The sequence below is a fragment of the Camelus dromedarius genome, chromosome 23 (genome assembly GCF_036321535.1).
Source record: "Camelus dromedarius isolate mCamDro1 chromosome 23, mCamDro1.pat, whole genome shotgun sequence".
Lineage (NCBI taxonomy): Eukaryota > Metazoa > Chordata > Mammalia > Artiodactyla > Camelidae > Camelus > Camelus dromedarius.
The window spans coordinates 17,880,159-17,905,496 of record NC_087458.1 but is presented as its reverse complement, the minus strand read 5'-3'; the positions used below and the strand labels follow the sequence as shown (position 1 = coordinate 17,905,496).

At 39.8% G+C, this 25,338-nt stretch overlaps 1 protein-coding gene across 2 annotated transcripts in view; it reads right to left on the bottom strand.

Moving 5' to 3' along the window:
• Positions 1-25,338, bottom strand: part of PRRX1 (paired related homeobox 1) — a 70,739-nt gene that overhangs the window by 18,069 nt on the left and 27,332 nt on the right. The gene's annotated exons all lie outside the window — the stretch shown is intronic.

Here is a 25,338-nt window from a genome sequence, read left to right as displayed (position 1 = left end):
ATTTCTTGCATGCTCCTTGAAGTTTGTTTTGTCAAAGAAGGCTAAAGGAAAATGTTACTCCTCCCCATATTCTCCGGACTTCTCCAGAGATGGGGGGAGAAAGGCAGACTGCTTTGGACCTCATTTATTCCTACGCTGTCATAACCAAGAGGACCGACTATTCCCTGGTTACTTCACCTCAGCATAGCCATGTAACACAAATACAGTTACAGAGGAAAGACCACGTTCACGCCGACTAGAGGGATGTCCGCTTTGCCATGCATTTCCTGGAAACAGCAAGTAATTGCTAACTCTGTTTGCTCAAGGCCTCATGCTGTTGCCGCAGGCTTCAGGGGCCTCGGCCAAGATCGGGGCTAGTCCTTCAACACCATCAGCCCAGCTGACACTGGCCTGGGACTCACCCTGTGAGAATTCAGGAAGCAGGAAACAGGCCTGAAAGATCTCTGAAATGGTTTCATGCAAAACTGGAGTTGTAGGGCCCTGAGGTCTTAGGAACCTTGGAGGAATCATGACCCCAAGTTTCTACCTGTCAAGATTCCTCCCTGGTTTTCTCTGAGTTCCCCCAAAGGCACCCTGGCGAGCTGATCCCCTAGCCTGCCTGCAGCAGTCAGGGAGTGGCGTGCTCCTGCCCTGCCGCCCCCACTCAGCCCAGGCGGGGATGAGGGCGTGTGAAGCTGAGCGGAAGACCAGCTGTGCCATCACCACCACCAAGCTGTCCCCCTGTAGCCCAGCCACCGCAGAGCCCGTGCAGCGCTCAGAGATGTGCGGCTTGAGCTGCTGAGCCCAAGTCACACGCTCGGCTTGATGAACTGGACGAGCACTGCCAATCACTCTCCCCTGACGAGGCTCAACGCAAAGGGAAACACGAGGAGTGAGACTGAGGCTGGAGAGAAAGAAGAGCGTGGCACTTGCCCCACGTTCAGTGGGAAGTAGTTCTCAAACGTTTTTTCCCCCCTGCTCCTCTCTGACTGACACAAAACAGTCAAGAAGACTGCTAGCAGGAATCCTGAGGTCCCGGGGAGAGTGGCGCCCACCTGAGCTGCAGTATTATTATTGCAAATTGAGGGCATGTTCTAGATTTGGGTGAAGATTCAAAGTGTAGCTTAAATCCAGGGGTTCCCGGCCCACATCTCTCAGCACCTAACAAGAGGCTCCAAGTCGTTCTGATGAGAAACCCTGTCTTCCTGAGTGCCCTGGGAGCTCGGAATACAGACGGCTGCCTCCCTCCTGACATTTAAAGCACCCAGTAAGTGCTTGTTGAATTTGTTCCCGGGGAAAATGTGAAACCTTTCTTGTCTTTAGAAAACTGTTTCTGTAGAATAAAACCCATAAAAACTCGACCGCATTCCTCTAACTGAGAAGCTGCTGGCCCCCATTCTCTCAGCGTTATGATGGCCCATCTCTCTGGTTTTTTCCATCTGCGGCACCTCACTGAGGAGCCCTGCTTTGAAGGCACTGCTGTGACACTCTCAATAAGAATGTCAGGTCAGCGGCATCTTGAGAATGCAGCCAAATTGCATTATCGTGATTTCTGGGATCTATCAAAGCCTGGAATGTTTCAACCAACATCCCTGATTTTACCATCCCTGATTTAAAAGCAATTAGGAAAATTAGTTCACAATCATGTCAACAGTGGAATTCAGACACCTAGGATCACACATCCTTCAGCTGTTGCCTTGCATCTGCATTCTCCTTCCTATTTGAATGTTTGCAGGCAGTTCCCATTGCTCCCATTCCCTTTCTGCAGTTCTGTATGGCTTGCACTTCAGGCCTCTCTAGGTCACTCAGGCCCTTCTGACAGCACCACACCTGCATTGCATGCTCCCATTTAACACAGGTCTGCAAAGTCTTTAGCTTCCATCCCTACCCAAGAGTGAGACCGATGAGACAGGCCCTAGGCTGTTTTAATCATATAAAGGAAATCTCTTACTAAGCCAATCCCATGATTTGCTTTCTTTCCTCAAAGAAAGTGCTTTCTCAGGTATAACCACAAATTCTAAATCCTTTATGCTGTTTGGGAAGCCTGTTTCTTCTTGTCCTGCCAGACTGTGATGGAGAACAAGAATATTTTATGTCTTGTTCTTTGTACTACAACCTGCTGCAGAATCTCTCTCGCTAGTTCTCTGAAATCTTCCACTGTTCACTCAAATTCCACTGACTGTCCACCATAAACCACCAGCTCCCCTGACGTGGGAGTAAGGGAAATGGAGAATTATAGTTTATGACAGAGAATAAATAGCTATGATGACCTGAAATGATTCCAGTGAAAGTTTCCCAGCAAATGTTCTTGTTGTTTTTAACAAATGAAAACACCAGTCCAGATCCTGCTGAAGGTGAGAAAAGACACTCAAATAACAGGGGTCCAAGGAGTCTGGGTCTGGCAAGTGTCCTGTGGAGCGCGAGTGTAATAGGAAATGACGGCGAAGGGGCAACAGAGACAGCCTGAGCGGCAGCCCTCGGCTCCTCTGTCTTTGCTCACTAATCACCACCTGTGAGCTTCCTGTTTTCCCCCCGGAACACAGAAGACTAGGACCCAGCACAGTCTCACCAGCAGCACGAGAGGAAACCTGAACGTCGTAGAGGTTTACAAACATGGGGCATCTGAAATACCTGGGATAAGGACTTTTATCAGATTCTGGACTCTGGTTGAATATGGGGGAGAGAACGCAGCGATGTTATATCATTGGTGAAAGCTCGTCTTTCTTGTAAAAATAGCTACTTGCAAAGGTGGATTTTGAAAGATGCTGTCCAAGGATACTGATGTCTGATGGGCATCAGAAAAGAGCTAATTCTTTGGAATTCTGAAATGGGTAGGATTCACCAAACTGCAGAATAACCACCAGGTACATGGATGCATTTTTATCAGAAAGATGTTTCAAATCCAGAGTGTTTACAGATTTTTACGGACGACTATGTACGTTGTGGACAACTGAGTAAATTGCAAGTATACAGTGATTGCCATGCTTTCTAATAAAAACAAGAGAAATGACTCTATTAACAGGTGAATTTTCACTTGGATTCATGAGTCATAAAATACTGGCAGCACATGAAGCCAGAGAAACTGTCTAATTTAATCCTCTTATTTTACATGCGGTAAATGAGGCCTTGAAGAATGAAGGGATTTGCCTCAAATCACAATACAAGCTGTGCCTGAGCCAGAGCTAGAAGCCAGGACTTCTAATTCCACTCCACTTTTAAGTGCAAATGACAGTACACATGCTGTGCATGAGAGGGACGAGGATGCAGCAGGGATATACATAAAAACCCACCACCTTGGGAGAGGTTTTCATGGCGAAGACAGGTTTACCCACACCAGCCATACAAAGAGGGTCTCGGGATGACGGTCCACGTGTATCACTGGTATCAGAGGAGTATCATGGGTCGTTACTCCTGCCAGAAGAGCCGTTAAAAAATGCAGCCATGCTCATCCAGGAAAGCTACTTTGATCTGGACGTTCTTGAATTTGCCTTTTCAGCGGCCTCTGTAAGTCTCTGTGTCATCAATTAAATATGTACAAGGTTGCCTTAGCACAGTAGTGAACCCCCGGCTTCCATCTTCTCCCCACATTCATATTAGGACTTCTCTTCATTTCAGGACACAGTTCAAAACCTGTTTCCTATGACATGTCTCAATCCTACTTTCTCTAGAAAACTTTGCTGACAACACCACTCCATACGGATCTCTCCATACCTAAAGTCCAATACATATTTTAGTATAGAATCAAATACTTCTTTAAAATTATGGTTCAATTCTTTCTGTGTAAATATCCTGCCACCTCTGTGCACTCAGTATTTCTATAAAAAAAGACATCGGGTCTTTTGATGAATTAAATGACAGTAAACTTTGAAAGAGTTCTATAGTGTTGTGGTATAGAAGCAGTCCCAGAAAATTAGAACCTTGGTGATTTACATGAAGTTTTCAAGGGCTGAATAATTCCCGAATTCCAATTATTCTTTTTTAACAGTGTATAGCAAACAGTTAGGTTAACATTATCTTTTGTCCCTGCATTATTTTACCTGTGGAGGAAAAAAATCCTTTTACCCTGTTGTTTTTTCAAGTAGGTTTCTCACCAGATTTAGAGGTGAGAAAAGGCTATGTGGTTCTCATTCCTTTGTAAATGAAGGAATGAATTCATCCTTCATTTTTATTCCTTACCAGAAAAGCACATCTAAGATAAATGATTGAAACAAACAGGAACACACAGGAGGAAGAGACGCTAGGAGAATGGTGTTTCCAGTGGGTCAGGATGGTAGAATACTTATGAAGCAGTTCTTCAGGAAAGGAAGCCCTAATTCCTGAGGAGAAGGAGACCCCTCGTGCTTTCAAATAGAAGTTGAACAGAACAATAGCTCTGTCCTTGGCTCTAGCTTGAAATTCACTCTGGACTTCACTTGCGGCTGCTCAAGTTGCACTGAAGACAGGTAGAGAAGACAGGATGGAGAGCCATCCTCCAGCGGGAGGCCCAGGCAGCGCGCCATGATCGCCTTGCACTCATCACACAGGCTCCGGTTAACTCCCCAAGACCCTGACCCTCTCCTGCTCTGTATCTTGTGGGAGAAGCCTTGGAGATTCCAAATCAGTCAGCCAAATGTAATTTAAAGGTACAGCAAAAACATATTTTAGGAATAAAATCTGAAGAAAAATCTGTTTCGTATGCCTGAGTCACATCAATTTGGGAAGAAATCTGATGCAAGAAGATAAAATGCCAGCTTCGGTAGCAGAAACCAACCGCCACATCAAAGCTTGTCATCTGCCCCTTGGTTGAAAACATGGCAGGCAAGCGGATCTAAAGAGCAGCCCGCTGATCATTTTATGGGCATTGAAGACTGTTTTCAAAGGAACTCATTGCACAACGACTACTTACTTTAATGGGATTTGTGTGGTTCGGGCCCTGTAACCTTTGGAAAATTGAAGGGAAGTATAATTGTAAAAGCCACTAAAAACTGTTTAGCTTTTATTGCAAGGCTTATGAAAAGCAGTGAGATTCAGCTGTGGCATTCATTTGCGTTTCTTTGGTTACACTAAGCTCCGATTGTAATTAGGGCAGCGTCCTTTTAATAAGTGCTCCGATAATTGGGCACGTGAGTTCCTTCATTGGGATGAGTGTAGATTGCACTTAGCACATCCCAGTGACCAAAGCCAAGTTCAGCAGCACATGCACATCTTCTCAACAGCATGCCTCATATCCTGCACCACTGAATCCCAGCAACTGTCAAGAGTGGCCAGGTCTCAGCCAGTACGGATGCCCAGCTGTGCAGCTGCCAGAATCTGAATGTAGCGTGATGGTCTTTCATGAGTATATTTTTTTCCTTTACCATCAACTTGGCATAGACATGGTTTATTTTCAGTCAAGCATTAGTCCTAAACCTTAGAAAATAGCATGAAAACACCTTACATGTAATATGGGGGATGTATGTTCTTTGGAGAATAAAATGCTCCACAAAGTGTGAAATAACATTATTTTGAATAGTTTTCACCCAAAAGATGGGTCAGTGGCTCTATGTAAAGCTACAGTGGTTTTATGCAGATACAGCTCAAAGTTTAGCTCTCTCAGTATAGCCAATTCTCATTTAAAACAGAAAACACTTAAGAACATGAGGTATCATAATACAATTTGCACTGCTTTTGACTTCATCTCACACATTTCCTTTCACCTCTCTAGGACCAGTATATTTCCATAGAGTCAAAAACTTCAACACAATCTGTGTCACCTTATCTGCTTTAACTCTCTTAAGACATCTTTCTGAAGGGATTTCTGATCAGAACCTTGAGGATGTCTGACATAAAGCAAGCCTTCCCATGCCCTAGTTTTCTTCTGGGACTACCTTGATAATTTCCCCCATGTTGGCATTTTTCCATGTGACTCTGTGTCTATTTTAGATGGTAACTTCAGAGTACAAAGTTCACATGTGTGTTTCATTGAAGCTCTTATCAGTGCTCAGTAAATACAAATTAATGATCAGACATGAAATATTCATATATTGGAATTCTTATTATTATAGGAGTTCATTACTGAACAAAACACCTCTTTGCTAAAGACATAAAATTCTGGCTTCAGATATGTAACCTACTCCCGATTTCTCTATGGATGAATCACTTAATTACTCATTTTTCAATTCATTTCTGGATATTGAATAAAGAGGAAAATGAGAATGTTTTCATCGGAGCCAACTAAACTATAATGAGGAGGGAGAGCAGGGGAGTAGAGTGGAAAGTTAACTGGCTTGACGGTCAGAATGACCTGCGTTCTCCTGTAGGTCCTGCTACTTACTAGCCGTGTGCCTTGGGTAACACACTTCACTTCCCTGAGCCTCAGTGTTCAAAAAAATAAAGTAAAATAAAATGGAAGTAAGACCACCTACTTCCTGGGGTCATTTGAAGATTGAGTGAACACAGAGCAGGCAGGTAGTCTGGCACATAGTAGTCGTTTTGTAAGTGTAGGCTTTACAGCTGCCACCGACCGCTGCTGCGAGTTCTCCTTGGAGACGGACTAGTCAAAACCATGGCTGTTCTTCCTTTTTACTTCTGTTCGCTGCTTGTTGGAGTCTAACTATTCAGTAAGATCCTTATCACAGCATAACCGGGAGAAAGTGAGAAAGACATTCAGATATGTTGATACGGCTTAGTTAAGGTTTGATGGAGAGCATAATTAAGATCTAGGGAGCTTGAAAAATGAATAAAAGCTTTTAAATTAAAAAAAAAAACTGAGACATGACAGTAGACTCAAAATTGCACATGGAAATCATGCATCGAAGTTTGTCCAAAAAAGCCCTATTTGGGACACTTTTCTGCTGCTAGTCAATTCCTGGCTTTCTAACAAGGCAATTTTCCTTTCTCAATTTAAATTTTGAAAAGGAACATTCAGAAAGCAGGCAGATTCTAAGACTCAAAGATAGGTAAGCAACCTGTACCTTTAAAAAGTAATCTCACTAGAATGAGTTTTAAAAAAAAAAAGACAGGAAAAAGGAGGAAGACAGCCAAGGGCTAAACCCAGGCTATGAAAATTCAATGATTTTGCAGCCTGTTTGCCTTGGGTTGAATAATTTGGTTGCCACATGTCTAAAAACACAAAAGTTGGGTCATATTACTCAATATTTATTCAGTAACTTTTTTTTTTTCTAAAAGTCTGAGCGCTTTGGTGAATTCCAAAGGGATAAAAAGAAACCAAGGAAGGCAAAGTTCTGGGAAAAGAGTGAGTTCTGACTGAGATTTTAAAAGCTTTCTAAACTCGCTATATTCCAGGTGTGTGGTCCCCTTGGAAGCGCCTGGTATTTGAGTAGGATTACAAACAGAGCTCTAGAGGGGCCCTAAGCTCCTGCCTTCTTTGGGGAGCATTTTTCCTTTGTAGTGAGACTTGTTGTCATTTTGTAAAAGACACAACATCAGTCTCGACATCAGCAGTAGGAACTGGTGTCTTCAAGGGAGACAACAGCCATAAGTCATTTTTTTTTTAATGATTCATTTTTGGGGTAATAAATTTTAATGTTCTCAAGAAAAATGTGGTAAAAAAAAAAAAAACCCAGGTTTAAAAAAAAAATAGCTGGAAGCAGATAGCAATGGAGGAGATGTACATAATTAATGAGTCAGCTCAGCTCTTGGAAGGACAGTAGTGGTGGAACGAGACTCTTTTACTTGGATGAAAAGACAGTTATGAGGCATTTGAAGGCTTGAGAATAGAAGCATGACTTGTGCTTCCTTATGCTTTCTCGTCTCAAGTTAACGAGACAGATGCCTATAGTAGAGAAAACCACAGAGAACACAGAATCAGCTTTTCATCACAATAAAGATGGAGACCAGGGTAATTGTACAGAGAAAATGAGGAGGGCTCAAGAGGTAATTGAAGCCCCTCTCAGGTGTTACTCTGGTCTCTGACATCAAACTCATATAAAGACTGAAATATGCCAAAATGGTCAACATAAGAAGCCCGGTATTTTTAAACAACCAAGAAAATTTTAAATAATTTTAAAGAATTAGAAAAGCCAAAGTATAAACAGTGGTTTAAAGCTTGACATTTTTGGAGAAATAGATCACACTATAACATCTCTGGGTTTCAACTTTCTTGTCAGTAAAATGGGTCACTTTAAGATATAAACAATATATGTTTTTTTTAAATTGTAACAACTAGGTATACACATTTCCTTCCATTTTGCTTTAAATTCTGTTATGGAACAATTGTGGAAAGGGCTTTAGATTGGCAATCAGGAGGCTCAGACTAACTCAGTAGGATTACTGACAAAATCTGTGATGTTAGGCCTGAAGTTCTTTACTGGAAGAATTATAGGTTACATTAGGTAACTAAAGATCTCTTTCAAATCCAGCACCATGGGTTTTTAGGATTGTTTTTATATTTTCAGTATCTAGCCCAAGAGAAAACTTTGAATAATTGTTTGTTTAAGGCAATGACTGAGTCATGTCGTCTTGTTTGTGTTGCTGGTATGTTTTTGATTTTGCTTTGTTTTGTTCTTGTCTTTGATTTGGAAAACCTCTGGCTAGAGGATAAATTGGATGAAGACTATCCTGTAGTCACTCATGCCTGGAGGAAGTTTAGGCGATTGACCTGTTCCTTCATGCCCAGAGCACTCTGCAGAGATAAGTCTCCAATTCGAAATTAATGCGAACCTTTATTTTAAAAGAAATTAGTTCACCTATGAGCACTGTCTAGAGAAAGAGGGAATCTGGTAGGGTTCTAAGAAACAGTTATTCTAACCTTTAAATCTGCTAAACAGAAATGAGAACAATTGCTATTTCTTTCATTACCCCTACTAACTTTGACCTCCGATTAGGGTTTGCTGGATGACAGTGGACTTGAGGGACAGTTACATGGGTTGGGTGACAGTGGACTTGCTTAAAACACTGTCTATATCAACCATTTTAGGCTAATTCAAAAATTGGTGCCACTAACAATGGTCACACTTAACCTTGACCTTCACATCCTCTCACTATCACCGTAGTCATTTGTTTGAACATGTATTCATTGAGCATCTAATGCATGCCAGGCGAGTAGGTACCCTGAAAAATACACAAATATTATGTGTAGTCCACCTTCAAGTGACTTTATAACTGATTTGCATAATGACAGCACAAACACTTGAAAAGTAAAGTAACAATAGAAATAAGTTATTCCAGTAGATGGAGTGGCTATCAGAGCCAGTAATGGGTGAGGGAGGAGGACAGAAACACCAAAGCAGGTGGTTAGTGAGAAGACACAGTCAGCATGAGCCTCTCTCTACCATATGTGAACTTCAGCATCCTTTTCTCAGCTGCGTTATGACTAGTCACTCCATTCAGCCCATTCCAGTTGTGCAGCTGATGATAGTGACAAATCACGCCTTCCCCATTTTTTATTCATATTCGTCTTTGCCCTTGTCTCCCTTTGCCTAACAACGTATCCTAGGCCTTTCCCCCATCCACTGACTCCTAATATTGACGGCTCCTCCTCCTCCTCCAAGTCTCCGTTAACCGTCAGCTCTTCATAGAGACTGTCTTGATTACCACGAGAAGTAGCGTACTTGTTCCCTTCCGGCATCTGAATGACCCATGTGCGTTATAACTTAGGACTATCTGTCATTATTGCTATCAGTTGGCTCACACAGTAGAATATGGGCTTCATGAGGGCAGGAACCTTTTATGACTTGTTAACTGTAGCATCCCAGCATCGAGCATGAGTTCCCAGCATACTTTAGGTTCTTTTCTTTGAGTGACTGAATGAATATGTTAACTGTGCTTGGTGAAAACGCCTATTCTATACCCAGGGTTGATTCACACTCAGTCACCAAACCTGACAGCCCTTTCAGGGGTGAGTTTCTATAAAGTCTTGGTACACAAGTTTTCCTGTTTAATAATAACCTTAATAGGGTTACAAGGCACATGGCTTCCAGAAGCATGTGTTACATGCGTCTTTCAAGACTTTGCATCCGTAATTATCTCCCCAGTTAAAAGGAAGCCTTGAGGCAGGTGAATAAAGTGTGCAGAACAGAGCCCTATACAGCTTAGCACTGGCAAATGTTAGACTTTGATAATGGTTGACACATATGGAATTATTGACCATTTTAGACATGACCTGACACAGTTATTTCTGTTCCAAAATATATATATTTAGCTTTAGGTTGTATTCTCTTCTACTTCGTCATTTCTAGTCACTGTGTTTTCTGTTCCCTGTCACCGGTAAAGGAACTTGGGCAAAAGCATGACTAATTCATTCTTCAACATACAAGAATGTTACTGTCTGTCAACGACACCTAAACCTTAATAATATGGTGATTTCCTCTCCAGGGATATGTGACTTTTGACTAGTAAGGAAGCTGATGCACTAAGGTCATATGAGAAAAAAAAAAAAGAAAAGCTTTTGGGCAAAGCACTCAGAATCCACGTGGAATAATCTTATTCCACTGAATCATGTCCCCTGCTGTTGAACAGCCCTAAAGAACTTGTTAATAGGTGATTCTGTCTGCCTGGAGTGGAAACCTATGAGTAATCTATGTGTCACTGTGACTCATGTCATGGCCACCACTTCCAACTCCCCATCAACTGAAAGTTGGCAAAAAGAATATATACTGCTCAACTCATGACAGGAAGGAGCCAGGACGGAGGAAAGACCTAATAACAAGTATTATTGATTAAAAAGAAGAAAGCTAGCAAAGGAGGATGACCAAGGGCAAGAACAATGGCTTTTTAGTCACCACCTAAATCATTCTCTTCCTTGACATCTGTTTCCAATGTGCTTTCAGTGCCAGCATGGCCATTCTTCCCTCCACATCCTTGGATCTTTTTACAGATTTTCCCTATTTTTAGATTTTTTTTCCCCAACTCTTAAATTACTTTCAAGAAAGGGCTTTGATAGCAATAAGTTTAACCAAGAGGAGGGACAAATCAGGACAAACTTGTGTTTAATTCCACTACAAAACCATTATTCAACCCGACAGAACTTTAGTTTGCTGGCTTTCTTCTTATTTTTTCTCTATTCCTCTGCAATTCTGATTAAAATGGCACATCATTTGATGATGTGGTTAGCTTACTGGGAAGCTGGCACCTTTAAAATAAAGTGTCTTTGTGAACTCAGGGGACTCACAAAATATATATATATATATATATATATGGATTAGGTGTGTAGGTAGGAGAAGAGATTTTTGAAAACCAGATTTTATAAACATGTTTGCTGTAAATCAGTTGAGGAGATTGTGTGTACGGTAACCGATCTGGGCAAGAAAGACCATCCTGAGCTGCAGTTTTATGTTTTTTTTAATCTAGCCAAAGAGGGAGTTACTTATAAGGAAATCTGTTCCCTTCCTGCTATTCAGTGTATTTTCTGGTCCTACTGGGCTCCTTCACTTTGTTCTATTTGGTTATTTTCACACTAAGGTTTTCTAGAGGTTGTGCTCACACCTCCCCTTGAAAGTATCATTAAACTTCTTTCTTTCTACAAATCTATTAGTTTGGGAGCTAAGCTACTTGGCTAGAGGATTATCATGACTTTCTCTCCTGGAGACTTTCAGTCTTAGTACCAATCCCAGCTCTTTCCAAAAGCCGGAGGGGCACTAGCTTTGTTTGCCACTAAGCCTCGGTGGTCACCATGTGACATTAGTGCAGTTAACTTCCTGATCTTAGACAGACTATTTTTTTATATCAAAGTTTATCTCTAATTAGTCATACCCCAGACCAGATTTACACAATAGTGATTTTATACCCTTCCCCAGAAATCCAATATTTATAAGTTTTTCCATAGAATTTTATCATAAAGATGGCTTCATCTACTTGGCGGGGGCTGGAGGAGGGAAGTACTCCAGTGGATTAGAAGTCAGACAACCTGGGTTCTCGACCTGTCTGGTCCTAAAAAGTCATGTGATTTTTTTTTCCAGTTGCGTGATCGTAAGAATCTAACTTTGCCAACCTGGGTTTCCATTTCTGTTGTTATCAAACAGGGAATGTTATTAGACTGTTTTTAATATCTTTTACTGATTTTAAATTATAAATTCTTCTTCAAATACTTGACCAGTGATTAAATTTGTGGCCTCAAAGAGGTATACCTTAAAGAATAATACATTTAGTCACTAATTATCTCCAATTTTGGAATCTGTGATTACCTAGATATCATGCAATTCCATGAATACACATTTTCGTAGTCAAATCTGCAGTGTTCTTGATGTTTTAAAGAACATTACTGATGATCTTTGTGGATATCAGGGTTATTTCAACATTGCATAGATGCTTATTTTCTTTTAGATAAACTCTAAATAAAATGTTCAGATATAGCAGGTATTCAAACAGTTGAGAAGAGAGCAAAGATGAAAAACTGTTTTATAAAGTTTTGGAATTTTAAAGTAATCTAACATTTAGAGATGGGGGACCTACTTATAAAATGTTTGTGTGCATGTGTGGGGGTGTGTGTGTCTGTCTGAGTGTTTGTGTGACTCAGTTCAGAGACTCTTGGGTTGAACTACAACCGTGCTGTAAACATTAGAACCAGAAGCAGATCTAATTGCCCACAGTGGAAAGGACCAGCCTGCGGCACTGTGAAAGATTTTACTTGTTTGGGCTTTCCATGTAGCCCACTAAAACTGCTGAAACCTATCATCATTACCTAGTCTCACGCCAGCTACATCTGGTAACTCACTTTGACATATTAGTTTCTAGGTAGGAGCTCCCAGACAATGGCTCATGTGATGTCAGTGCCAGCTGGATTCAGCTGTAAACAACAACAAAAAAAAGTATTTTAAATAGATACTTCATATGTTTAAATTTTAAATAAACCAAGGCAGAGTGCATACGTTTCCAAGTAAGTCAGTTGCCCAGTTGTGCTGGTTGGTACAACCAAGTGCTGTATCAGTGGGGTCTTCAGCTGCCGCATCGTGCAGACATGTAGGAAAAGTGGCATGAAAAGAGTGGGCGTGCACTAAAGATGAATCACGAAGGATGCTCTTCCATTAAGCTCTGAGAGTTTATACACTGATACCATCCCACTAGGACCCAAGTAATACGCAAGCCTTTGGAACCATTTGCAGTATATGCTTCAAAGTCCAGACCAAAGCCACTAGGTAAGTTTTATGAGTCCCTCTAGAAAAGCAGTTTCTTGTCAGGGCTGGAAAAATAATGTTACAAAGGATCCAGTAACAACAGAATTTGGGCCTGTTAGTTAGATTCCAAGTTGATGCCTCTTCCAAAAGGACAGCATCCAGAAAAACAATTTATCCCCTAGGCCAGGAGAGTAACTGTAACATTCAGGATTAAGAAAAGTTTGATGTATAGTCTATTATACACAGGGTGCAGAGCTATGGGGGCAAATCTGTCTACCATTTTATTTGTTTCAACAAAAACCATCACGATGGCAAGTTTCTCCAAGATCATCCCTTGTGGGGGCTCAGGACAAGAGACAGGAAGATGTATGTCACTGGCTTTCCAAAATCTAGCTTGCTTCTCAGAGTTCCTTTAAGAATACAGTACAGCTGAGAGGGCAAGTTTGCATATGGTCCTATACAATGACTGCAGTGACCAATGGCCAATAAATCAATTACATCTTGTGTACCCTATTTAACCTTTGGATATGATGAATATTTGGAGTGTGTTTTTTGTGGTCTCAAGCCAAAAGTTAACCACAGCCTAGAGATTTTTAAATCTCAGGAAAAGAACTAGAAATCTATGTTCCCTGTTTTATTCTCAGTGCAGTTGGAGAGAACAGAATTCTGTTAAAGGGAGACAGTGTAATTGTGTTCATAACGTCCGAGGGTTGAGAGGTTGCTTTTCCATGGTGCCTTTCTTCCAAAGATCATAAAACACTTCACATATGCTATTTCATTTATATTCCAAACGTCTTTATGGTGTAAGAAAAGAGTACTTAGTACAATTCTAGGAAAAAATTAATAATTTAATGCAGTTTAGCAAAACTAATCAAAGTAACATTTATTTAATTTAATATACAGGGGAAACCAGTATTTAGTAACATTCAGAATGAAAAATGGTCAGTGAGTGAGTTCATTATTTTTATCTTTAATTAAAATTTTTACTTTACTTTTCCCAACTTCTCTAGATCACATTGATTATTCTCTTTTCTTAACTCTAACTGTGTTGATGTGTTAAGTGCTTGATTCACACATTTTGTCACATTGTTATACACTGTCATATTGCCTTCTTTGTTTTCTATGTATTGTTGTCTCAATAGCTACTCACAGGGAGAGACTGGTGTATACTGGAAATGACACCGACTGGAAGACAGAGCCCTGCGCGCCAGCCTTGTGTCTGCCCCTCACTGTCACTCAGCAAGCTCACATCCTTCCTATGCTCCAGTTTTTTCACCAGCAAATGGGGGGAAAAATGTCCGCACAAATGAAACAAAATCTTAAAAAATTGTTGTGAGGTTCAAATAAGATGGGGTTTTTTTTCCCCTAAAGATACTATGCATATATGTAAGACATTATGATGATTAACTCTGTGAAGGCAGAGACAATATTTTGTACCTTTCTTACCTATTTTCCAGGACCTAATGTGATGTTGTGTTAATATGATTTCCCAACGAAATATTTAATTAATGTCTCTTAATAACAATCACTGAATACTTACTACTTTCCAAGAATCATTGTTAGGTACTTTACAAGGAACATTACACTTAAGAGGTTGCTACCTTAAGAGATCGTTTTGTTATTACCTTCACGTTGTAGATGGTGAAACCGAGGCTTCTCCATCTACGAGCGAGGCTAAGCGGCCTGACCAAGGGCACGCAGCTGACACTTGACTCCTGGCAGTTTGGCCACACCGACCAAGTTTTGAAACTCTTTACTCTGCATGTCTTTCATAGAACCAGAGGTCCTGGAGGAATGCAGAGGTTACGAAACTTCCTTCTTAAAACTATTAAAAAGTGGAAGAATATTTAAGACATGGATAGGCATTTGTGAGAGTGTGCTGGGTAAAATTGGAACTCAGAGTTTGAAATTGATAAACACACCACCTTCTTGATATATGTGTTTGGGTTGCAATCATATGATTTTCTTCAGAGGTGTTTAGTTCAGAGAAACACTTCAGAGCATTTGATTTGGCAAAATATTAAAAACTGAAGTTACAGCCTGTAAGATATTTCTATTCATCTCCTGGTCAGCTAGTTACAAATTCTTCTCAGAATCGTGGGAGCATAAATCCGATTATGCACAAGGCCAGTGGGAACAAGATAATTGCATAGATCTAGTACCCATCCATTACACTCAGCATCATAAATCACTGAACTGCCGCAGCCTCAGCTTTCTGGAATCCCTATGTTATTTGAAATACTCTACTATGGCCATTTATGGAAGAACCATATTAGACTGTCTTTGCCTTAAGTGCTATCAAAATAAAATTTAAAATTCAAGTGTTTATCCTTCAGAGGGTGCTCATGGGGTAGAACAATGGAAAAGATGAGAAAACAAATCAAAATCTGATATCTTCTAACATGAATGGGGGCAAGCACCTCCGTCTAAGGAACTGGTTAGCCCCGTTAAGAAATTAAGTTGGGTAGTTCTCTTTTTAGTTCTTTCTGTGATGGAAATTAACATTTGTTAGCAGAAATATGCATCTGTTTTTCCCTCACATGCACCTCACGCACTTGCCAACTCCATAGTGGGGAGTCTGACAAATGTGTACTTCTTGAACAAAGCAAGCAAAGCATTTGGCCTGAGTAGAGATGAAATGATCATAGCTAACAAATTAAACTGAGTTCATGCCCAAGACTTATGTGAGCCTTTAAACAATGGAATTAAAATTAAGTTGCAAGGATGAATCAATTCAGGTTTCCTATCTCGCATTTTCTTTCTATTCAATGTAGCGCGTTTATTGAGCATCGTCTGGGTGGTGGGTATGAAAGAAAGGTCACTGGCCTCCACTCCCGCAAGGAGCTCAGTTTAGTGAAAAAAAAAAAAAAAAACCAGATACACAAACAAGCAACTTTGCAAACATGAGCTAAGTAAGATAATGGAGGCATGCACTGTAAAGTTGTGGCACAAAGGAGAGATCGACTATATCTTAATAGATGAAAAAAGAGCCACAGAAAATGAGAAACTAATTGCACCGGTTTTTAAAGGAAAAGAAATACATATTTTGACCAGGGGAGGAAATGGCTTGTTTTTGAATGGAGCAGAGTGATAGAAAGCAGTATTACTCATTCCTAATAGTGGATTTTCACTTCATTTTTTCCTCATGACAGCCCCATGGAGGAGCATGTCACTGTCCTAATTTTAGAGGTTCAGAAAAGTAGACATCTCAAGAATGCAGGGCAGATAAATGATATGATCTTGACTTTCCTGTGTTGCCAAAGCTGAGCACTGAGAGCTTTGAGAAGAGGAGAAAGATGAAGCTGAAGGGAAAGCAGGGCCAGCTGGTGGAGGGCCTCCTACGACATGCATTTGGACAGCATCCTTTAGTGCAGGGGAGTCAGTAATGAGTTTTTCAGCAGAGGAGTGGGTGACAGCAGCAGTTTTGCCTGAATTTCAGATAGCATCCTGGTAATGGCATAGAGCTTGGATTTGGCTGGGTGTGAGGCAAAACCTCAGTGCTTTATGGAATGAAAGGTCGGTACTAATAACGGGACCCGTCCTCCTACTTTTTATGGTAAGGATGCTTCAGGCATCTCTGAGTCTTAGACTTCCACCCTAATATCTCTGTCCATCATCTCCCACTTTCTGTCTTGTTTGGACCTGTTTTTAACTCTCCTGCTCATCTTTCTTTCAATCTATGAAGTGTATGTGTATCTGAGTTACTAAAGATGCAAAGAACAAATTCACGACATGAAGAAGTACACTTTTTTAATGTACGGCAGAGCTTTGAAGGACCTTCCAAATGGGCCAAATATGTATGTCCAAAAAGTCCATGCATCCTACTGCTAGGAACCTGCAGTAACACAACCCATCAAAGGCTCTGTCTACACTACCTGGAAGTGCCCCCACCCTCCGACATTCCACTTGAGACCTACTGAGCCTCTCAGGCTCCCAGGAGCCTTACTTCAAACAACTTGATTTATAAAAAATGAAAATTTTCAAAAGCATAGTATCAGATGATGAAATATTGACCTCAGGTATTTTAAAGTTGCTAACTCTACTGGTACATTTGAAATATAATTAGATATTTATGAAAACCCCAGAAATGCATGCATTTGTACTTTGAGGCAAACTGGTATTTCTCATCGTGTTTTTTTGTGTTGCTTTGTTTCATTTTTAAAGGCAGTAATCCCAATTTAAATCCAAGCAAGGCTGTCTCCTTCTGGGCTGATAGGAACACATTTCTCTTTTCCTTGTCATTCTCCAGCTCTTTTTGCTAACTTTCCCTTTAGTCTTGAAATGGGCAGACCCCTCAGGATCCTCTTCCCCAGTCCCATTGCTCACAACACAGTTTTCTGTGAATTGAGAACGTCACCCCCTTGCCATTTATCTGGAGGAGCTCTGTGCAAACCACAGCTCCAGGATGGAACAGAGAAAGAAGTGACACATTCAGAAACTCAAAGAATCCCTCTCTTTTCAAGGAACCAAACATTTACCTCTCTGAAAGAGTTTTATACAAGAATAAAATTCAAAAGTTAAAAAAAAAATAAAAATAAAAGGCTTTATTAATGTTTGCTGGAGAAACAGAAAAGCTTTTTCCACAAGAAAAGTCCTTTCTGTACTGAAATTGGCAGCCAGACGGCCTGAGCATTTATCTCCTGCATAGAAAGTGCTCTGTCAGGCAAGCTGTGATTAACAATAAGCTGAAAAACACGCCCCAGACTTCCACTGTATTTTATTTGGCAGAGAGGAATTATTCCTCAGCACAAAGTATTTGCAACTGGCATCAGTTAAACAAGAAATTACAACCTTTAAAAGCCCTATTTATCATTAGCTGCAAAAGTGCAGATTTCACCGTCAATTACTCTGACAAAGGATTATAGCCCATCAGCACCACACACAGGATAACGCTGGCCTTGGCGGCCAGCAGGCCACTCTGAAGGGAGGATTAGAAAGTTAGCAGCCAAGAGCCCTTTCTCCAGAGACCCCCTCGACCCTTCCTTGCCCACCCTCTTCACTTTTAAAGGCTGACTCTCCCATCTCTCGCACTCTTTCCCTTCGCCTCGTCTAATAGAGGCTGGTCGACCAGCAAGCTTTCAGCAGCAAGATGTGATAGTTGTGAAAGGCATTGCTTAAGAATCCTTGGCCAAATCAAGTCAGCGGCAACTTTGCTCCAATTCTGCTCTGAATGTGTTCTGTTGATAAAAATGGAAATCACAAGATTGGTTTCTGAAAACCAAAGAAATAATATGGTCTTATTCCCCTCAGCTGCTTCATTTAGAGGCGAAATGGTCAGGAAAATAGTGAATTTTAATAAGCTAAAGGCATCTACAGTGATTCTAAAACACCCTCCCAAACCCTGAGTGGTGCCTATGTATTCTTGGAAGAAGACTTTTTACATTTCGCTGAGGCATTAAACCATCTTTAAATGATTTCATCCTTTAGGAAACAGAAAAACAAAGAGATGCTCTGTTTTCCAGACTTTAAAATTAAAACAAAATTTATTCTCAAGTGCATATATAAGTAAGTGGTAAGACACCTTTCTCAAGAAACATATGTGTATATCCTTATTTAGATTTAACTTTCCAAAGAAGTGTGAGGACATTGTCGGTGTTACTGTTACTTTGTTGCACCTTAAGTTTACTTTAACTTAAAATTATAGATTAATATTATTAATTACAGATTCATATTATTATTCCCTTCAACATTTTACTTTTATTGGCTATATTTATCTTAGTATACAAACATCAATATTTCATGAGAGTGAAGTAAAATCACATTATATGTATAAACCACTTATATTTTGTTTGGTATATAGTGTTCAATAAAGGACGATGATGATGGTAGCAATAATGTTGATAAAGATGAGGAGGAGGGGGATATGCAGTATTAAAAGTTGTGTTTATAAAGGATAAGCAAGTTAGACATACGGTATATTCTTAACTATATAAAACAGTGCTCAGGGAAAAAAAGGACTAGAAGGAAATAAACCAAAATATTAAGAGTATTCACCCCTGAGTAATTAAATAATAAATATTTTCTCTTATTACCTTTTCTATACACTTCCCTAATTTTCTATGATGAGCTTGTCTTACATTTATTATGAGGAACAAAATAGAAAAGATACAGGCAAGGAAAAAAATCGAAACTAGAATGTTCTATCTGTAAGGTGATTGTGAATCTATATACTTTTCGCATCCAATTTGACAACCCTTCAAGGGAGACAGTTGTTCCCATTTTTACAGTAAGTAACCGAGATCTAAAGAGATGAAGAGATTTGCCCAATAGAAACCAGTTAGGAGCCACAGCCAAAACTGAGACACACCTCATTTTACTTCTAGGCCTGTGTACTTTCCCTTTCTCCTGGCTGCCTCCTGGACGGATGAGTGAGTGAGTGTGTGTGTGTGTGTGTGTTCACGTTCCATACCTTCTCCAGTTAACGTGTGTTTAAGAAGTGGGTCTCTTCACATATGATGCTCCCGATCCCTCCAGATCAGAGCATGTTCCTTCACATTTGGTCTGCTGCATTCATAAAAACCATCACAGGGCTATCACTTGTGGGTGACCTCCTCCAAAAAATCAAAGGAGTCTGGATGGCTTTATTTAGCTCTGTTAGGTTCAAAGAATGTGCCAGGCAGATTCTCAGTCCAAAAATAATCTCCTTTTATTGGTGCTCTAAATTAACTCACAGAGGAGTGAGCCGAGCTAAATTAAAGCTTTCATATAGCAAGGCCCCTGGATTTTTACTGAGTGGTAAACGTTTTCTCTCTCTGTGAGAACTTTACTATTTCCTTCCTCTAAGAGAGGCTGTGCTTAGATGCAAAGAAAGTAGCTCAAAGCAGATCTTGGAGAATTCATTTTATTTGACAAAGACTCTTTAGTTTGAGTCCCCAGTGTGGAATATTTAAGATTTTATAGGTTTTCCTAGCTTTTAAGGTAATTTACATGTAAATAAAGCGATACTAATCTTTAACACAAATGGCAAAATGTGTTCTTTGCCCTTTTTCAACTGGAAAATTGGATCATAAGAGTCATTCGGTGAAGTATTTTTACTTATAAAGGACTTCAAATGGCTTGACAAATCTTAACCACATCCCTTCTGGACTGCCAGCTGTACCTTATGTTAACTGTTAGAACACTGGGGCACATTCCTCTCTGAGAACTGCACACTAGGGAACAGGCACCATAAAACAAAAAATATGATATTGAGATTCAAGGTTGCCTCTTCTTCTCTAGTACAGCCATGTCACTGCTGGTCGTGACTAATGATGCATTTATCACCCTTCCTGCGGTGTGGGAGTAACACCCACTGCGTTTCCAAATAGCTCTAGACAAGCATGCCGGGCTCGTCTTACTGTCATGTGGCCCTGGGACTTTTCATGTGTCACTCTCTCCTTTGTTCCTGCCTACCTGGCACCTTGCATGAGTGACCAGTGCAGATGTGAGGTGTTGATCCTCTCTGTCTCTCTTTTGTGCTGGGTTTTGGACACACACACCACCACAGGGAGAGGAAACTAAAGCCCCAAGCCTTTTATGTTGGAAGCACCTCTCTATTTTATTTCTCCACACTGCACATCTAGAAAGTCCCAGAAAAGTCATCCTAAATTGCTCTAAGCCTGTGCTGTAATACTTTGACTGAGGTCCCAGCAAAGGTCCCAGAGAACAGAGCAAAAAAAGAGTATGTCCAGGGAGAGAAGTGAAAAGAGAAGATGCACTTAGAATAGTTGGGGGAGAAGATGTGGATTCATACCTCTTACAGATTTCTTGTTGACTGGAGATGTGAATTTCTAATAGGAACTAATAGAAGTACTTTTTTTTCATCTTAACTATACAGAAATGTTACTTTTAAAAAATGAAATAAAATTAATTGTTTCAGGGCCTCAAGTACATCTAGTTTTATATTTTATTTTTTATTATTTATCCGTAACTATTGTTCTTATATCTAATACCAGTATGAGGCTATAAGTTTGTTCATAGAATAAAGACTTTAAAAATGATTCCTCACTGAAATGAGCAAAAAAGCACATCCACAATTATTAGTCACTATTAACTGTTAATCAAATCACTGGTTATATGTGTTGAAGATTTTATATTTAAAATAATGAACCAGCAGTAATTCAGTTGCTCTCTTATTTTAGCACAACCCAGTATCCACTGAAACGAAAAGCTGTGTGGTAAAAAAAAAAAAAGAAAAGAAAAGATAGATGAACTTATATACAAAACAGAAACAGACTCACAGACATAGAAAACAAAATGAAGGTTACCTAGGAGGGGAGGGGGCGAGAAGGGATAAATTTGGAGATTGAGATTTATAGATACTAACTACTACATCTATTTTTTAAAAATAGATAAATAACAAGTTCATACTGTATAACACAGGGAACTATATTCACTATCTTGTAGTAACTTGTGAAAAAGAATATGAAAACAAATATATGCATGTTCATGTATGACTGAAGCACTGTGCTGTACACTAGAAATTGACACAACATTGTAAACTGACTATACTTCAATAAAATATATATATATATACAAAAAATCAACACTAAAAAATAAATAAATAAACTTTGTTTTGGCCAAAAAAAAAAAAAAAAATCTTTGATGTTTGACTCCAGCCAGCATACAAATCCAAAAATGTTGGTGGTGATAGTCTCCACTTTCCTTTTTGAGTTTTTTATTTTTATTTATCTTCATATTGAAGTATAGTTGATTTACAATATTGTGACAGGAAGTGACTTGAACAGGAAACAGAATTGGCTGGGAGTTGGTACGTCCAAGTAAAAAGAACTCCAGCACAGCAGGCAGTAGAAACACTTTTGGTCCTGACTCTGAAGAAGAAAATACTCTCCTCTATCGAATTCTGTTTAAGACTCTCACACGTGTACATATTCCCAGCGTGGAAGAAGGACCTTTCCACCCAAGGACACATACTCCTTCCCCAAGCGTGTGCCAACAGACAGATGACACGAACAACGACTATATTCCAGAACAGTTTTACTAAAAGCAGGGAGGGACAATTGATGGAATGTGTAGGTATGCAGTAGTTACACAGCATTTTATTTTGAGTGGTACAGCCAGAAGGGAGCTATGGAAAAGCCACCGGTGGAACATAATGCAGATTAAACAGGAGCTCCGGTTGTTGGCATAGTTCTGCGACTAGCTAGCTGCTCTTGGGCAAATCACCTCATATTTCTAATTTTGCAGAGAAGAGGATTGGAAGGACACCCTCTCCAGGCCCTTCTAGCTCCCATAGTCCATGGGGGTAGAGTTATTGCATTTAGCCATTCTGATATCAGGTATCTTGTAAAGCAGGCCTCCGAAGACACCCCAGCGGGTGAACTAGACCCTTGCATTGCCAGGCCTCGGCACCTCTCCCAGCGCACTGGCGTGTGAGACGCGGCCAGTTCCCTGGTTTACCGTGCGGAGAGGCTGAATGACGAATTAGAAGAACTGATGCCTTTAGCCACCTCTTAGTTCCTGCATCTATTGTTACTGTAACAACAACAAAGAGTCCTTAGATGTTATCGTACTTAAAATTTTTTATCCATAGAGACACTTCAAGCACAGCCGTTACTCATTAGACTTCAGTGGCTGAGAGCATTTGGTTACTACGGGAACAGGGAAGAAGAAAAATCAGTAACGTTTTATTTACAGTCTGCTTTTATTGTGAAATAATAGAAGTTCTTGAGTCAATAAGAGGATGTGCTTGGTACTAAAAACCTAAATGTGCTTTCTTAAAAGAGTGGTAAACACTACGCACACATTTCCCCGATTTTAAGCACTATTCCAATTCTATTATTTTCCCCATAAGTATGGTTACACTTCTAAGCTCATGTGACTAGCTTTTAAATAAGGAAATGAAGTTACATGGGGACTGTGCCTCTTCAAAATATATTATTATACATGCACACAGACATACATGTGCACAAAATTTGCATATAAATTTTAGAAAGATAATTTCCACCCTACAAAGGAAACAGCTGTTCTGTGAGATAGTGCACTCCCTAGCTGAGAAAATCTTTAAGCAAGCCCTGGATTCTGTCTGCCAGGAATAGCAGAGAAGGAATTCCAGATTCCAGAATAGGTTTGATTCCATCACTTATAAGTTCTTTTTCAACCTTGAGTTCGAAGATTCTGTAAGTAACTATTTTTCCCTAAATTCATTTAAAAATTTGATCGAAGCTTTCTATTGTGTTTCTTGTGTTGGCTGGTTCTACAACAAACATCAGTGAGAAACTAAAACTTTATGGTGCTGAAATTTGTATACATTCGCAGCCAGCATTCTGGACACATTTCCACCTAGAAACCAAAGTATGTGGTAATAAAACACTTTGTGGCAGCAACCTTCCTCCAAGAAAATTGTGAAGTGCTATAGAAAACTAAAACTGTATTTGCCTCATGGAATCTGTGTTTGGTGAACAGTACTAGTCCCGCTTCTCACAGGCAGAAAACGTGGAAATTAGGAATCAAATGTTTGTAAATAAAATGGAATCATTGCCCCCAGCCATTTCACTTTGTAGGCAAAGACTCATTAGCAATTTCCACTCTGTAGACTCCTTGCTTTCCTATTACATCTCACTTTCCTCCAATCAGATCAAATTTCTGAGAGGATAAATTTTCCTCGATCCCTTGTTTCATCTCAAAATTAAACCCAATTCATGAGCTGCTCTTCTCATCTTTTTAATTCAATTTCCAAGAAATTGCAAGTAATAAATTCCTCCATCAACCCCATTACCCATCCTCCATCATACCAACCACACTATCAAATGTCTTATTCCTTAAAGTTCTCCTTTTAAGAGTCTGGCTGAGCAAGTTTTACCTGGCAATACCAATTTTCAAATTATTTACAATGGTGATTGTTTAGTGAAGGTTGTGGATGGCAGACGAGGGGGATCACAGCCCAGCAAGAAAGTCAACTGTTGTTCTTTCCTGGTCCCCTTCATAAGTAAGGCAGTGCTGCCATATCAAATATCCTGTTTCCTGAAAACCTGACTCTGAGATTGGTATGTGCAGGAAATTACATCATAGCAGAATTCAGTCACGTTGACCTTAAGTGCACCCATATTCCAGCTTTTGCCCTCTGACCTCACCTCCTTAATCACATTTGCATGCTGTCTCCACTCTTTATAGTAATTTAGAACCTTTCTACAGCATATTCTATCTTGCAAGCCATTTATTAATGCTAATTCATCTTTTCTCACCCTCATTCCTTTGAGGTAGAGCCCTGTGATTAGTAATAATAACAAGACCATGGTATTTGGCTTCTCTATAGCTTCTGTCTCCTGAGAACTCTACAAATATTAACAGCATGCACAGCGGTCTCCCAGAATGGCTCAGGTCACATAAGGATCGGAGAAGAATGCTATGACTAGCCTAAGTGGACTAAATTGAAGGTTGGATTGGAACTGAATCAAGATGCCGGTGTTAATATGCCCAACTATTTAGGAAAAGTTCCAGGATCACTTAATGATGAAAAGCAATAAGGCTGTCAAAATTTGCCTGGAATATATATAGGATTAGGCCAGCTCCTAAAATTTCCCAAGGTACCTCAAGGTCAAGGGCTTTCTGCAGAAGGTAAGCCTTTTTGATGATACAAAAATTCCAAAAGCCCCAGATGCAGAAAAGTGTAAGAGAGGTAGGGGTGCGTGTGCGTGTGTGAATCTGTGAGTGTGTGTGTGTGTGTGTGTGTGTGTGTGTGTATGAGAGAGAGAGAAAGAGAGAGAGAGAGAGAGGGAGACAGAAAGAGAATTAGTTATGTAGTCAAAGATTTCTTTAACTTATTTCCATGAAGTTTCTCTACTGGATCCATTTCAATCCTCAATGCTTGTAATTCCTTATCTTGAAGAAAAAGGCAAATATAATTCTTGAATAACAAGAGAATAATGCTAGTGACTTGAAATAAAAACAGCTTTAAATTTTCATCAGATATATGTAATGCAGAACTGAATAATATAAAGTTATAATGCTTATAATAATGTAGAGCTATAATAATATAAGGTTATCTTTTAACTACATTCTAGACGGTTGGCTACATTCCAGTGTTTAATTCAGTAGTGACTCACAGAAGGATATTCCAACAGGCTTACTAACCCCTTTTCTTGGGATTTTTAAGGCTCTTCTTTTGAGTTAAACCCTTCAAGTTAAGAATTTAATCAAAAGGTTTGGAACTATGGAAAAATAATTATATCGTTAACCCATAAGGATTAATGTCAGTTATTAGGAAGGACTTCCTGATCTTGGACGATTGTTAATATAAATGCATATTCTTTTCTGGAAATGTAAACCTGAATAAATCCTACTCTAATTTTGGATTTCTAAGATTAAAAACGGCTCCTGTATCAAATAA